Source organism: Buteo buteo, unplaced genomic scaffold, assembly GCF_964188355.1.
Source record: "Buteo buteo unplaced genomic scaffold, bButBut1.hap1.1 HAP1_SCAFFOLD_150, whole genome shotgun sequence".
NCBI classification, from domain to species: Eukaryota; Metazoa; Chordata; class Aves; order Accipitriformes; family Accipitridae; genus Buteo; species Buteo buteo.
The window spans coordinates 4,258-15,000 of NW_027439314.1; positions in this window are offsets into that span (position 1 = coordinate 4,258).

Consider the following 10,743-nt stretch of genomic DNA (forward strand, 5'->3'; position numbering starts at 1 on the left):
CCGTGAGCCCGCCCGGTACTCCGGGGTAGTACCCGTATACCCCCGCACGGTACTCCGGGGCAGTACCCGTATACCCCCGCCCGGTACCCCGGGGTAGTACCCGTGTACCCCCGTCAGTACTCCGGGGCAGTACCGGTACCCCCGCCCGGTACTCCGGGGAAGTACCCATATACCTCCACCCGTTCCTCCGGGGCAGTACCCGCATACCCCCGCCCGGTACTCCGGGGTAGTACCCGTATACCCCCGCCCGGTACTCCGGGGCAGTACCCGTGAGCCCGCCCGGTACTCCGGGGTAGTACCCGTATACCCCCGCCCGGTACTCTGGGGCAGTACCCGTGTACCCCCGTCAGTACTCTGGGGCAGTACCGGTACCCCCGCCCGGTACGCCGGGGGAAAAACTGCTGTCCCTACGGGCGCGCGAGTTTAGACCCAGCCTTCCTACCCGACCCTCCGCCTTACGCCCGGTGTCCCCAGGCGACGTTCCGGGATAGAACCCGTTCCCCCACCAGTACTCTGGGCCCGTGGCGGAACCCTTTGTGATGTGCCGGAGTTCTACCTGCTGTCCCTACGGGCACGCGGCGATGGATCCCGGCCCCCCATCCTGACCCTCCAGGGTAGGCCCGGCCACCCTACCTGACCCTCTGGGGTCAGCCCGGTATCCCTACCCGACGCTCCGGGGTAGGCCTGACGCCCCTACCTCATCCTCCGGGGTAGTACCCGTACCCCTACCGGTGCTCCGGGATACACCTGCTGTCCCTACAGGCGCTCCGGGGTAGGCCCGGCCACCCTACCTGACCCTCTGGGGTCAGCCCGGTGTCCCTACCCGACGCTCTGGGGTACGCCTGGCGCCCCTACCTCATGCTCCGGGGTAGTACCGGTACCCCTGCCGGTGCTCCGGGGTACACCTGCTGTCCCTACAGGCGCTCCGGGGTAGGCCCGGCCACCCTACCTGACCCTCTGGGGTCAGCCCGGTATCCCTACCCGACGCTCCGGGGTAGGCCTGGCGCCCCTACCTCATGCTCCGGGGTAGTACCGGTACCCCTACCGGTGCTCCGGGGTACACCTGCGGTCCCTACAGGCGCTCCGGGGTAGGCCCGGCCACCCTACCTGACCCTCTGGGGTCAGCCCGGTATCCCTACCCGACGCTCCGGGGTAGGCCTGGCGCCCCTTCCTCATCCTCCGGGGTAGTACCGGTACCCCTACCGGTGCTCCGGGGTACACCTGCGGTCCCTACAGGCGCTCCGGGGTAGGCCCGGCCACCCTACCTGACCCTCTGGCGTCAGCCCGGTGTCCCTACCCGACGCTCCGGGGTAGGCCTGGCGCCCATTCCTCATCCTCCGGGGTAGTACCGGTACCCCTACCGGTGCTCCGGGGTACACCTGCGGTCCCTACAGGCGCTCCGGGGTAGGCCCGGCCACCCTACCTGACCCTCTGGGGTCAGCCCGGTATCCCTACCCGACGCTCCGGGGTAGGCCTGGCGCCCCTACCTCATCCTCCGGGGTAGTACCGGTACCCCTGCCGGTGCTCCGGGATACCCCTGCTGTCCCTACAGGCGCTCCGGGGTAGGCCCGGCCACCCTACCTGACCCTCTGGGGTCAGCCCGGTGTCCCTACCCGACGCTCCGGGGTAGGCCTGGCGCCCCTTCCTCATCCTCCGGGGTAGTACCGGTACCCCTACCGGTGCTCCGGGGTACACCTGCGGTCCCTACAGGCGCTCCGGGGTAGGCCCGGCCACCCTACCTGACCCTCTGGGGTCAGCCCGGTATCCCTACCCGACGCTCCGGGGTAGGCCTGGCGCCCCTACCTCATCCTCCGGGGTAGTGCCGGTACCCCTGCCGGTGCTCCGGGGTACACCTGCGGTCCCTACAGGCGCTCCGGGGTAGGCCCGGCCACCCTACCTGACCCTCTGGGGTCAGCCCGGTATCCCTACCCGACGCTCCGGGGTAGGCCTGGCGCCCCTACCTCATCCTCCGGGGTAGTGCCGGTACCCCTACCGGTGCTGCGGGGTACACCTGCGGTCCCTACAGGCGCTCCGGGGTAGGCCCGGCCACCCTACCTGACCCTCTGGGGTCAGCCCGGTATCCCTACCCGACGCTCCGGGGTAGGCCTGGCGCCCCTACCTCATCCTCCGGGGTAGTGCCGGTACCCCTGCCGGTGCTCCGGGGTACACCTGCGGTCCCTACAGGCGCTCCGGGGTAGGCCCGGCCACCCTACCTGGCCCTCTGGGGTCAGCCCGGTATCCCTACCCGACGCTCCGGGGTAGGCCTGGCGCCCCTACCTCATGCTCCGGGGTAGTGCCGGTACCCCTACCGGTGCTCCGGGGTACACCTGCGGTCCCTACAGGCGCTCCGGGGTAGGCCCGGCCACCCTACCTGACCCTCTGGGGTCAGCCCGGTGTCCCTACCCGACGCTCCGGGGTAGGCCTGGCGCCCCTACCTCATCCTCCGGGGTAGTACCGGTACCCCTGCCGGTGCTCCGGGGTACACCTGCGGTCCCTACAGGCGCTCCGGGGTAGGCCCGGCCACCCTACCTGACCCTCTGGGGTCAGCCCGGTATCCCTACCCGACGCTCCGGGGTAGGCCTGGCGCCCCTACCTCATCCACCGGGGTATTGCCGGTACCCCTACCGGTGCTCCGGGGTACACCTGCGGTCCCTACAGGCGCTCCGGGGTAGGCCCGGCCACCCTACCTGACCCTCTGGGGTCAGCCCGGTATCCCTACCCGACGCTCCGGGGTAGGCCTGGCGCCCCTACCTCATCCTCCGGGGTAGTGCCGGTACCCCTGCCGGTGCTCCGGGGTACACCTGCGGTCCCTACAGGCGCTCCGGGGTAGGCCCGGCCACCCTACCTGACCCTCTGGGGTCAGCCCGGTATCCCTACCCGACGCTCCGGGGTAGGCCTGGCGCCCCTACCTCATCCACCGGGGTAGTGCCGGTACCCCTACCGGTGCTCCGGGGTACACCTGCGGTCCCTACAGGCGCTCCGGGGTAGGCCCGGCCACCCTACCTGACCCTCTGGGGTCAGCCCGGTATCCCTACCCGACGCTCCGGGGTAGGCCTGGCGCCCCTTCCTCATCCTCCGGGGTAGTGCCGGTACCCCTACCGGTGCTCCGGGGTACACCTGCTGTCCCTACAGGCGCTCCGGGGTAGGCCCGGCCACCCTACCTGACCCTCTGGGGTCAGCCCGGTATCCCTACCCGACGCTCCGGGGTAGGCCTGGCGCCCCTACCTCATCCTCCGGGGTAGTGCCGGTACCCCTGCCGGTGCTCCGGGGTACACCTGCGGTCCCTACAGGTGCTCCGGGGTAGGCCCGGCCACCCTACCTGACCCTCTGGGGTCAGCCCGGTATCCCTACCCGACGCTCCGGGGTAGGCCTGGCGCCCCTACCTCATCCTCCGGGGTAGTGCCGGTACCCCTACCGGTGCTCCGGGGTACACCTGCGGTCCCTACAGGCGCTCCGGGGTAGGCCCGGCCACCCTACCTGACCCTCTGGGGGTCAGCCCGGTATCCCTACCTGATGCTCCGGGGTAGTCCTGGCCTCCTTACCTGTGTCTCCGGGTAAACCTGGCCACGCTGCAGGGTCGGCCTGCACTCCCTGGCCGCGCTACGGGCCGGTCCTGATTAGTGTATTAAGACCGCTCCGCGATTCCACTTTCTTAAAATTTATTGTGTCTGACAGCTTGTCTTTTACCGCGCACGCAGGCAGGCAGGCAGGCAGGCACGCGTCAAAAACGTGAGAGCAAAGCGTTACCCGCAGTCGGTGTACTTTATCGGTAACGACTTCTTCGGGAAGAGGCGCCGACGCTGCTCTCTCGTCTCTGTACGAGTCGGTGGCCGTCCGGGTACCGCGTGGCACCGTTGGCGTGGGATCCGCTCCTAAACGAATACAGAAGAATCGATACGCTATGAATCGTCATCGATTGAAGTTATTAACAGTTGACGAGCGATGCTGGATTGTATCGTTTATGGAGCGTCACCTACCGACTGATTTAGCGCTACGCGGTAATACGCTTTCTGGCAGTTCCTTAAATAACAAAACTCATTCGTTCACGCACGCTAGGTGTGCGTCCCTTCGTTAATAGCCGGAGAAGGAATACGTACGTACGTACGTACCTACCAGCGGATCGTCACGGATTGAATGTGACTCGATTAGTAGTCACCAGTATTATAAATTACCGACTCCTAAAGTTTGATTGCGGCACTCCTTTAGGACCTTGCGACGCTCTTGGTTAACGTTAGCGTTCTCCGGCCCCTGCGTTATCGCGCATTAACTGTTCATTGGCCTCCGAGGGACGGCGGTCTCGCAGGCCTCTGAAGAAAGCCAGTCGGCTGCCTGACAAGCGGTCCCTGTGGCCGAGGCCGACTTAGCCGAGCATCCTCGGAGACGACGAGCTCGCGTGGCCGCCGTGCCGGCTGACCGGCCCACCCCGGGGCCGTTTCCCCCCCGCTCCCGTCGCCGAAGGAGCGCGCCCCCCGCCACCGCCTAAGGCCGCTGGGACCTTCCTCACCGCTCGAACGCATCCCGCCGGCGACGGAGCCGCTGATGCCCCTCTGTCGGAAGCGCGGCGCGCCTCTCCGGCAGCCCTGGCTGGGGCCCTGGAGCCCCAGGTCTCTGCCCAGGCCGAGGCACGCGGCTGCTGCTTTGCCAGGGACGGGTCCGACCGGGAGCCGAGCGCATCGCCCGTAGGCAGGCACGGGCGCAGGCCGGACGTCGAAGCGGCCGACCACCCGGGCTGTAACAGAGAAAGCGGCGTTAGCGACACCGTTACAAATCTTTCTCATTTCCACCTGCGTGCGCGCCCGCACCCCGCCAAAACAGGCCCCCGGCCCGAACGCCCACCGCCTGCTGCTGCAGCCGCTCACCCGCCCTTAGACACACGCACGCGCACGCACGCACTGCCCCCCCCCATTCGAGTCCCCGCCCCAAACACCTCCCGCCCGCCACCGCACCCACTCGCACGGGGCTACACACGTGCGCACCCCCCCCCCGCAACCGGCCCCCCCCAGCCCAAACCCTCCACCCGCTGCCCCGCTCACAGTCGTGCGCTCAAAACGCACACGCGCGCAGCCCCCCCCCCCCCCCCCCCCCCCGCCCGAAACAGGGCCCCGGGCCGACACCCCCCACCCCCGTCACCCCGGGCCCGCCGCTGCACGCACACACACACCGCCCCCCCGCCCTCCCGCCACGCAGTTCGCGCCGAGCCTGGCTGCCCCTGCTCCCCCCTTCCGCCACCAGGCTTGCCGCCCCCGGTGGTGGAAGGCGGGAGACTTTAGGACCCTGCGGCGTCCCTGCCGGCTCCGTGCCCGGGCGGGAGAGGGGAGCCCCCCCGGTGCCCTGCCGTCTCTAAACCCCAGCTGCCGAGTCCCTATCCTGCCGCACCCGTGGCCCCGCTCCCGCCTTTCTTTCTCAGCCAGCCACGCACTCGCCCTGCTCCACTCCCGCCCGCCCCCGCCGCGGGGGGAAAACTAAAGGACCGGGGGGGTGGGACGGGGACGGGGACGGGGGAGAGAAGTAAAAAAAATAAAACTCCAACCGATCCAAACAGAAGCCTTCTCCGAAAAGACACACCGTCCCCCCTCGCCAGCCTGCCTCTGCGCCAGGCTCCCCGCCTGCTCGCCAGCCGCTCTCGCCCTGCTCCACTCCCGCCCGCCCCCGCCGCGGGGGGAAAACTAAACGACCGGGGGGGGGGGGGACGGGGACGGGGACGGGGACGGGGGAGAGAAGTAAAAAAAATAAAACTCCAACCGATCCAAACAGAAGCCTTCTCCGAAAAGACACACCGTCCCCCCTCGCCAGCCTGCCTCTGCGCCAGGCTCCCCGCCTGCTCGCCAGCCGCTCTCGCCCTGCTCCATTCCTGCCCGCCCCCGCCGCGGGGGGAAAACTAAACGACCGGGGGGGGGGGGGACGGGGACGGGGACGGGGACGGGGGAGAGAAGTAAAAAAAATAAAACTCCAACCGATCCAAACAGAAGCCTTCTCCGAAAAGACACACCGTCCCCCCTCGCCAGCCTGCCTCTGCGCCAGGCTCCCCGCCTGCTCGCCAGCCGCTCTCGCCCTGCTCCACTCCTGCCCGCCCCCGCCGCGGGGGGAAAACTAAACGACCGGGGGGGGGGGGGACGGGGACGGGGACGGGGACGGGGGAGAGAAGTAAAAAAAATAAAACTCCAACCGATCCAAACAGAAGCCTTCTCCGAAAAGACACACCGTCCCCCCTCGCCAGCCTACCTCTGCGCCAGGCTCCCCGCCTGCTCGCCAGCCGCTCTCGCCCCCCCTCTTTTCTAGCCTCCTTTCCCCGCCGCTGCTGCCGCCGCGACTGAGCAGCAGACCGTTGCCGTGGCGGGAAACACCACAGTTTCCGGGGGCCCCGTTGCCGGGCTGCAGACCACCCCACCCAGCCACCCGCCCCCCAACCCCCCGTCTCCAGGGCGCCGGAAAGTCTGTGATCGGGTGGGGCCGGGGGAGGGGGGGGGGGGGGGGGCTGCACCTACTGGCCTGCAGGTCCGGGACTGCAGCGCGGGGAGGGAGGGGGAGCACACCGGTGCAGGGGTGCGTGTAGCTGTGTGTGCCTGCGTCGCGTTCTGTGTGTGTGTGTGTGTGTGTGTGTGCGCGCGCCTCTGAGCGCGCGTGTGTCACCGGGGGGGGGGGGGTGGCAGTGCCTGCAGGATCGCAGATATGTATTTTAAAGTATTTATTTTATGAAAAAAAAGGAAAACGTCAAAAAAACACCAAAAAAAACCAGGCGGGGGGGGGGAGAAAAATTAAAAACAACCCCCCAAAAAAAGCCCAAGACCGCAAAAACCAAAACCAAAAGTCGGCGAGCACCCAGCAGCGCCGGGACCCGAACCTGAACCTGGCAAGGGGCTACCAGTCCTGAAGGCACCCAGTGAACAGCGAACTCGCGCCGGGGAGCCGGGCAGTTTGTGCCGGGGGCTGCCACCTCTGCCCGGACCCCGCCGACAGAATATGGTTGGGGGGGGGGGGGGCAGCAGCGGAGCAGAGGGGCTGGCTGGTGTGGTGAAGCTGGCAAGTGCCTGGCAGCCACCGGCTCGGAATAGGTGCGTGCACGTGCATGAGAACGACGAGGGTGGGGGGGGGGTGTGTGTGTGTCAGGAAACAAAAATTATTTTGAAAACTGGTTGTCGTTAATATTGTATTAATATTTCCCGCCGGAATCAATAAAGGTGAAATAACTCTTGCATCAGACAGTACGTTTAAACGTGCTCCCTTGGTGTAGAAGTGGTTCAAACTCGGGAAGGGGAGGGGGAAAGAAATGCCGTCCGGGAGAACCGGGAGAGGGTGGCCCTTTTAATCAGATTTGCTAAAATCTCAAAAGAAAGAAAAAAAAAAAAAAACCGAAAAAAACGAACCAAAAACAGGCGCACCTGCCCCCCCCGCCCCCCCCCGCCCAAGGGGCACCGAACGGCTGCCAGGTCTACCCGGCTCCGCGGGCGGCCGCCAGGTCTACCCGGCTCCGGAGGCCGGCGCGGCCGCCGGCGGCGCCCGGAGGACGCGGGGTGTCGCTGCCGCAGCGGCCGGTGAAAAGGGCCGCCAGGTCTACCCGGCTCCGCGGGCGGCCGCCAGGTCTACCCGGCTCCGGAGGCCGGCGCGGCCGCCGGCGGCGCCCGGAGGACGCGGGGTGTCGCTGCCGCAGCGGCCGGTGAAAAGGGCCGCCAGGTCTACCCGGCTCCGCGGGCGGCCGCCAGGTCTACCCGGCTCCGGAGGCCGGCGCGGCCGCCGGCGGCGCCCGGAGGACGCGGGGTGTCGCTGCCGCAGCGGCCGGTGAAAAGGGCCGCCAGGTCTACCCGGCTCCGCGGGCGGCCGCCAGGTCTACCCGGCTCCGGAGGCCGGCGCGGCCGCCGGCGGCGCCCGGAGGACGCGGGGTGTCGCTGCCGCAGCGGCCGGTGAAAAGGGCTGCCAGGTCTACCCGGCTCCGCGGGCGGCCGCCAGGTCTACCCGGCTCCGGAGGCCGGCGCGGCCGCCGGCGGCGCCCGGAGGACGCGGGGTGTCGCTGCCGCAGCGGCCGGTGAAAAGAGCCGCCAGGTCTACCCGGCTCCGCGGGCGGCCGCCAGGTCTACCCGGCTCCGGAGGCCGGCGCGGCCGCCGGCGGCGCCCGGAGGACGCGGGGTGTCGCTGCCGCAGCGGCCGGTGAAAAGAGCCGCCAGGTCTACCCGGCTCCGCGGGCGGCCGCCAGGTCTACCCGGCTCCGGAGGCCGGCGCGGCCGCCGGCGGCGCCCGGAGGACGCGGGGTGTCGCTGCCGCAGCGGCCGGTGAAAAGAGCCGCCAGGTCTACCCGGCTCCGGCGGGACTTAGCCGCATTTCGGGGGCGGGGAGGTAGACCTGATAGCCCCGCCACTTTCTCGGAGCTGGCCAAGGGGTCGCTGTTTTTCGCTGCCTCCAGTTACGTCATCGTAAAAGTCGGTGTCATTGGCGGGTCTCCCCGGTGGGCAGGGACGGCACTCTTGGAGCCGGCCGGGGGCGGGGACGTGATCTCCCGTACTATAGGAGGTAGTGGTGACTCGTGCACGGAGCAGCGCTAGTGAGCGGCTGCAAGGCTTACGGCTCAGCCGGCGAAGTGGAGCGCTGGGCGGCCGTTGTGGTGGTGGTTTTGCCTGGTGGTTCGGCTCGTTTTCTGTCTGTTCGGCCGGTTGGTCTCTCCCGGTGTTTTCCAAGTAAGCCAGCCGGGCGCCTGCGAGGGTCTGGCAGGCTGGCGGTGGCTGTTGACCCGAGTGGTGCGAGAGGTGCAAAGGTGGATTCCGCAGGGCATAGCCCGGTGGCCGGCGGCGGCCACCGGCACTCGAACGCTGGAAGACCGGGTGGAGCCGAGCCTGCCTCGGCTTTCCCCCGGCCCCGGAGGGCCCGATGATGGCAAAGGTGGAGCGCTGGTATATGCGAGGGCAGCTGCCCGTGAGCATCCAGCCCGCCGCGGCTGCCGCCGCCTCCTGAGGGCCTGGTGATGGGCGGGCGAGGTGGCGGCACCTCGTCCTTTGACTCTGGCCTTAAGCTGGAGCGGGCAGAGCGGCAGCCGGTCCCGGTGGCTGGCAGCCGGATGCAGACGGCTGGGGGTTCTCGTGCGTGCCGCAGCTTCCCCCCAGCCCCCGAGGGCCCGATGATGGCACAGGTGAGAGGCCGCAGCGCCTCGTCCTGTTTTTGCCGGCATGAGCCACGCGTGGGCGGCCTGTGGTGTCCGGCCTGCCCCGGCTTGCCTGGTTGCAGGAGGGCTCGGTGGAAAGGTCTGCAGCGCTGTACCGGGTTTAGAGGTGGCGGCACCTCATCGCGTTTTCTCCGGCCTTAAGCTGGAGCCCATGCACGAATTGGGCAGAGTGCAAGCGGCAGCCGGTCCCGGTGGCTGGCAGCCGGATGCAGACGGCTGGGGGTTCTCGTGCGTGCCGCAGCTTCCCCCCAGCCCCCGAGGGCCCGATGATGGCACAGGTGAGAGGCCGCAGCGCCTCGTCCTGTTTCTGCCGGCATGAGCCACGCGTGGGCGGCCTGTGGTGTCCGGCCTGCCCCGGCTTGCCTGGTTGCAGGAGGGCTCGGTGGAAAGGTCTGCAGCGCTGTACCGGGTTAGAGGTGGCGGCACCTCATCGCGTTTTCTCCGGCCTTAAGCTGGAGCCCATGCACGAATTGGGCAGAGTGCAAGCGGCAGCCGGTCCCGGTGGCTGGCAGCCGGATGCAGACGGCTGGGGGTTCTCGTGCGTGCCGCAGCTTCCCCCCAGCCCCCAAGGGCCCGATGATGGCACAGGTGAGAGGCCGCAGCGCCTCGTCCTGTTTCTGCCGGCATGAGCCACGCGTGGGCGGCCTGTGGTGTCCGGCCTGCCCCGGCTTGCCTGGTTGCAGGAGGGCTCGGTGGAAAGGTCTGCAGCGCTGTACCGGGTTAGAGGTGGCGGCACCTCATCGCGTTTTCTCCGGCCTTAAGCTGGAGCCCGCGAAGCGGGAAGAAAAGTGCGGCTGTACCTGGTGGCTGGCAAGTCGAACGCAGGCGGCTGGGGTTGTCTCGCTTCTGTGGCATTCCCCCAGGCCCCGAACACCCGTGCGCGGCATGGGTCCAGGTGCCTTTTTTTTCCCCGACGGCAAGCGGTTGCCTGTGGGGCGGGCAAAGACCGGCAGCCGGTGGCGGTTGCCGGCACTTGAACGCTGGAGGAGCTGGGGCAGTTGAGCCTGCTGTGGCCATCCCCCGGTCCCGTTACCTTCCTCAAGGGAATCGTTGTCTGGAGCCGGGTGGCCCGTGGCACCTCCCGCTCCACGATTTGACTGATCCAGACCCACAGGCAGCGCCCGCTGAGGCGTCCTCGGGTGCGTCGGAGAGCCTCCACGGCGGGCCGGCTCTGCCGGTGTTCAGGCCGTTGGAGCACCTCTCGCAGGCGTTGCCCTCACTCGCACGCAGAGCCCCCGCACCTGCCGTCCGCCCCCGGTTGGCGACGGGTGCGAGTGGCCGTCGCTGTCCCAGGACTCGTGGCCGTGGGGCCTCCGCTCCTTCCTCCGTTCCCTTCCCTTACTGATCGATGAGGCGTTTAGGGCGCGTCGGAGGGGCTTCCCGGCGGGCCGGCTCTGCCGGTGTTCAGGCCGGCGTTGCACCTCTCCGCAGACGTTGCCCTCTCACTCGCACGCAGAGCCCCCGCACCTGCCGTCCGCCCCCGGTTGGCGATGGGTGCGAGTGGCCGTCGCTGTCCCAGGACTCGTGGCCGTGGGGCCTCCGCTCCTTCCTCCGTTCCCTTCCCTTACTGATCGATGAGGCGTTTAGGGCGCGTC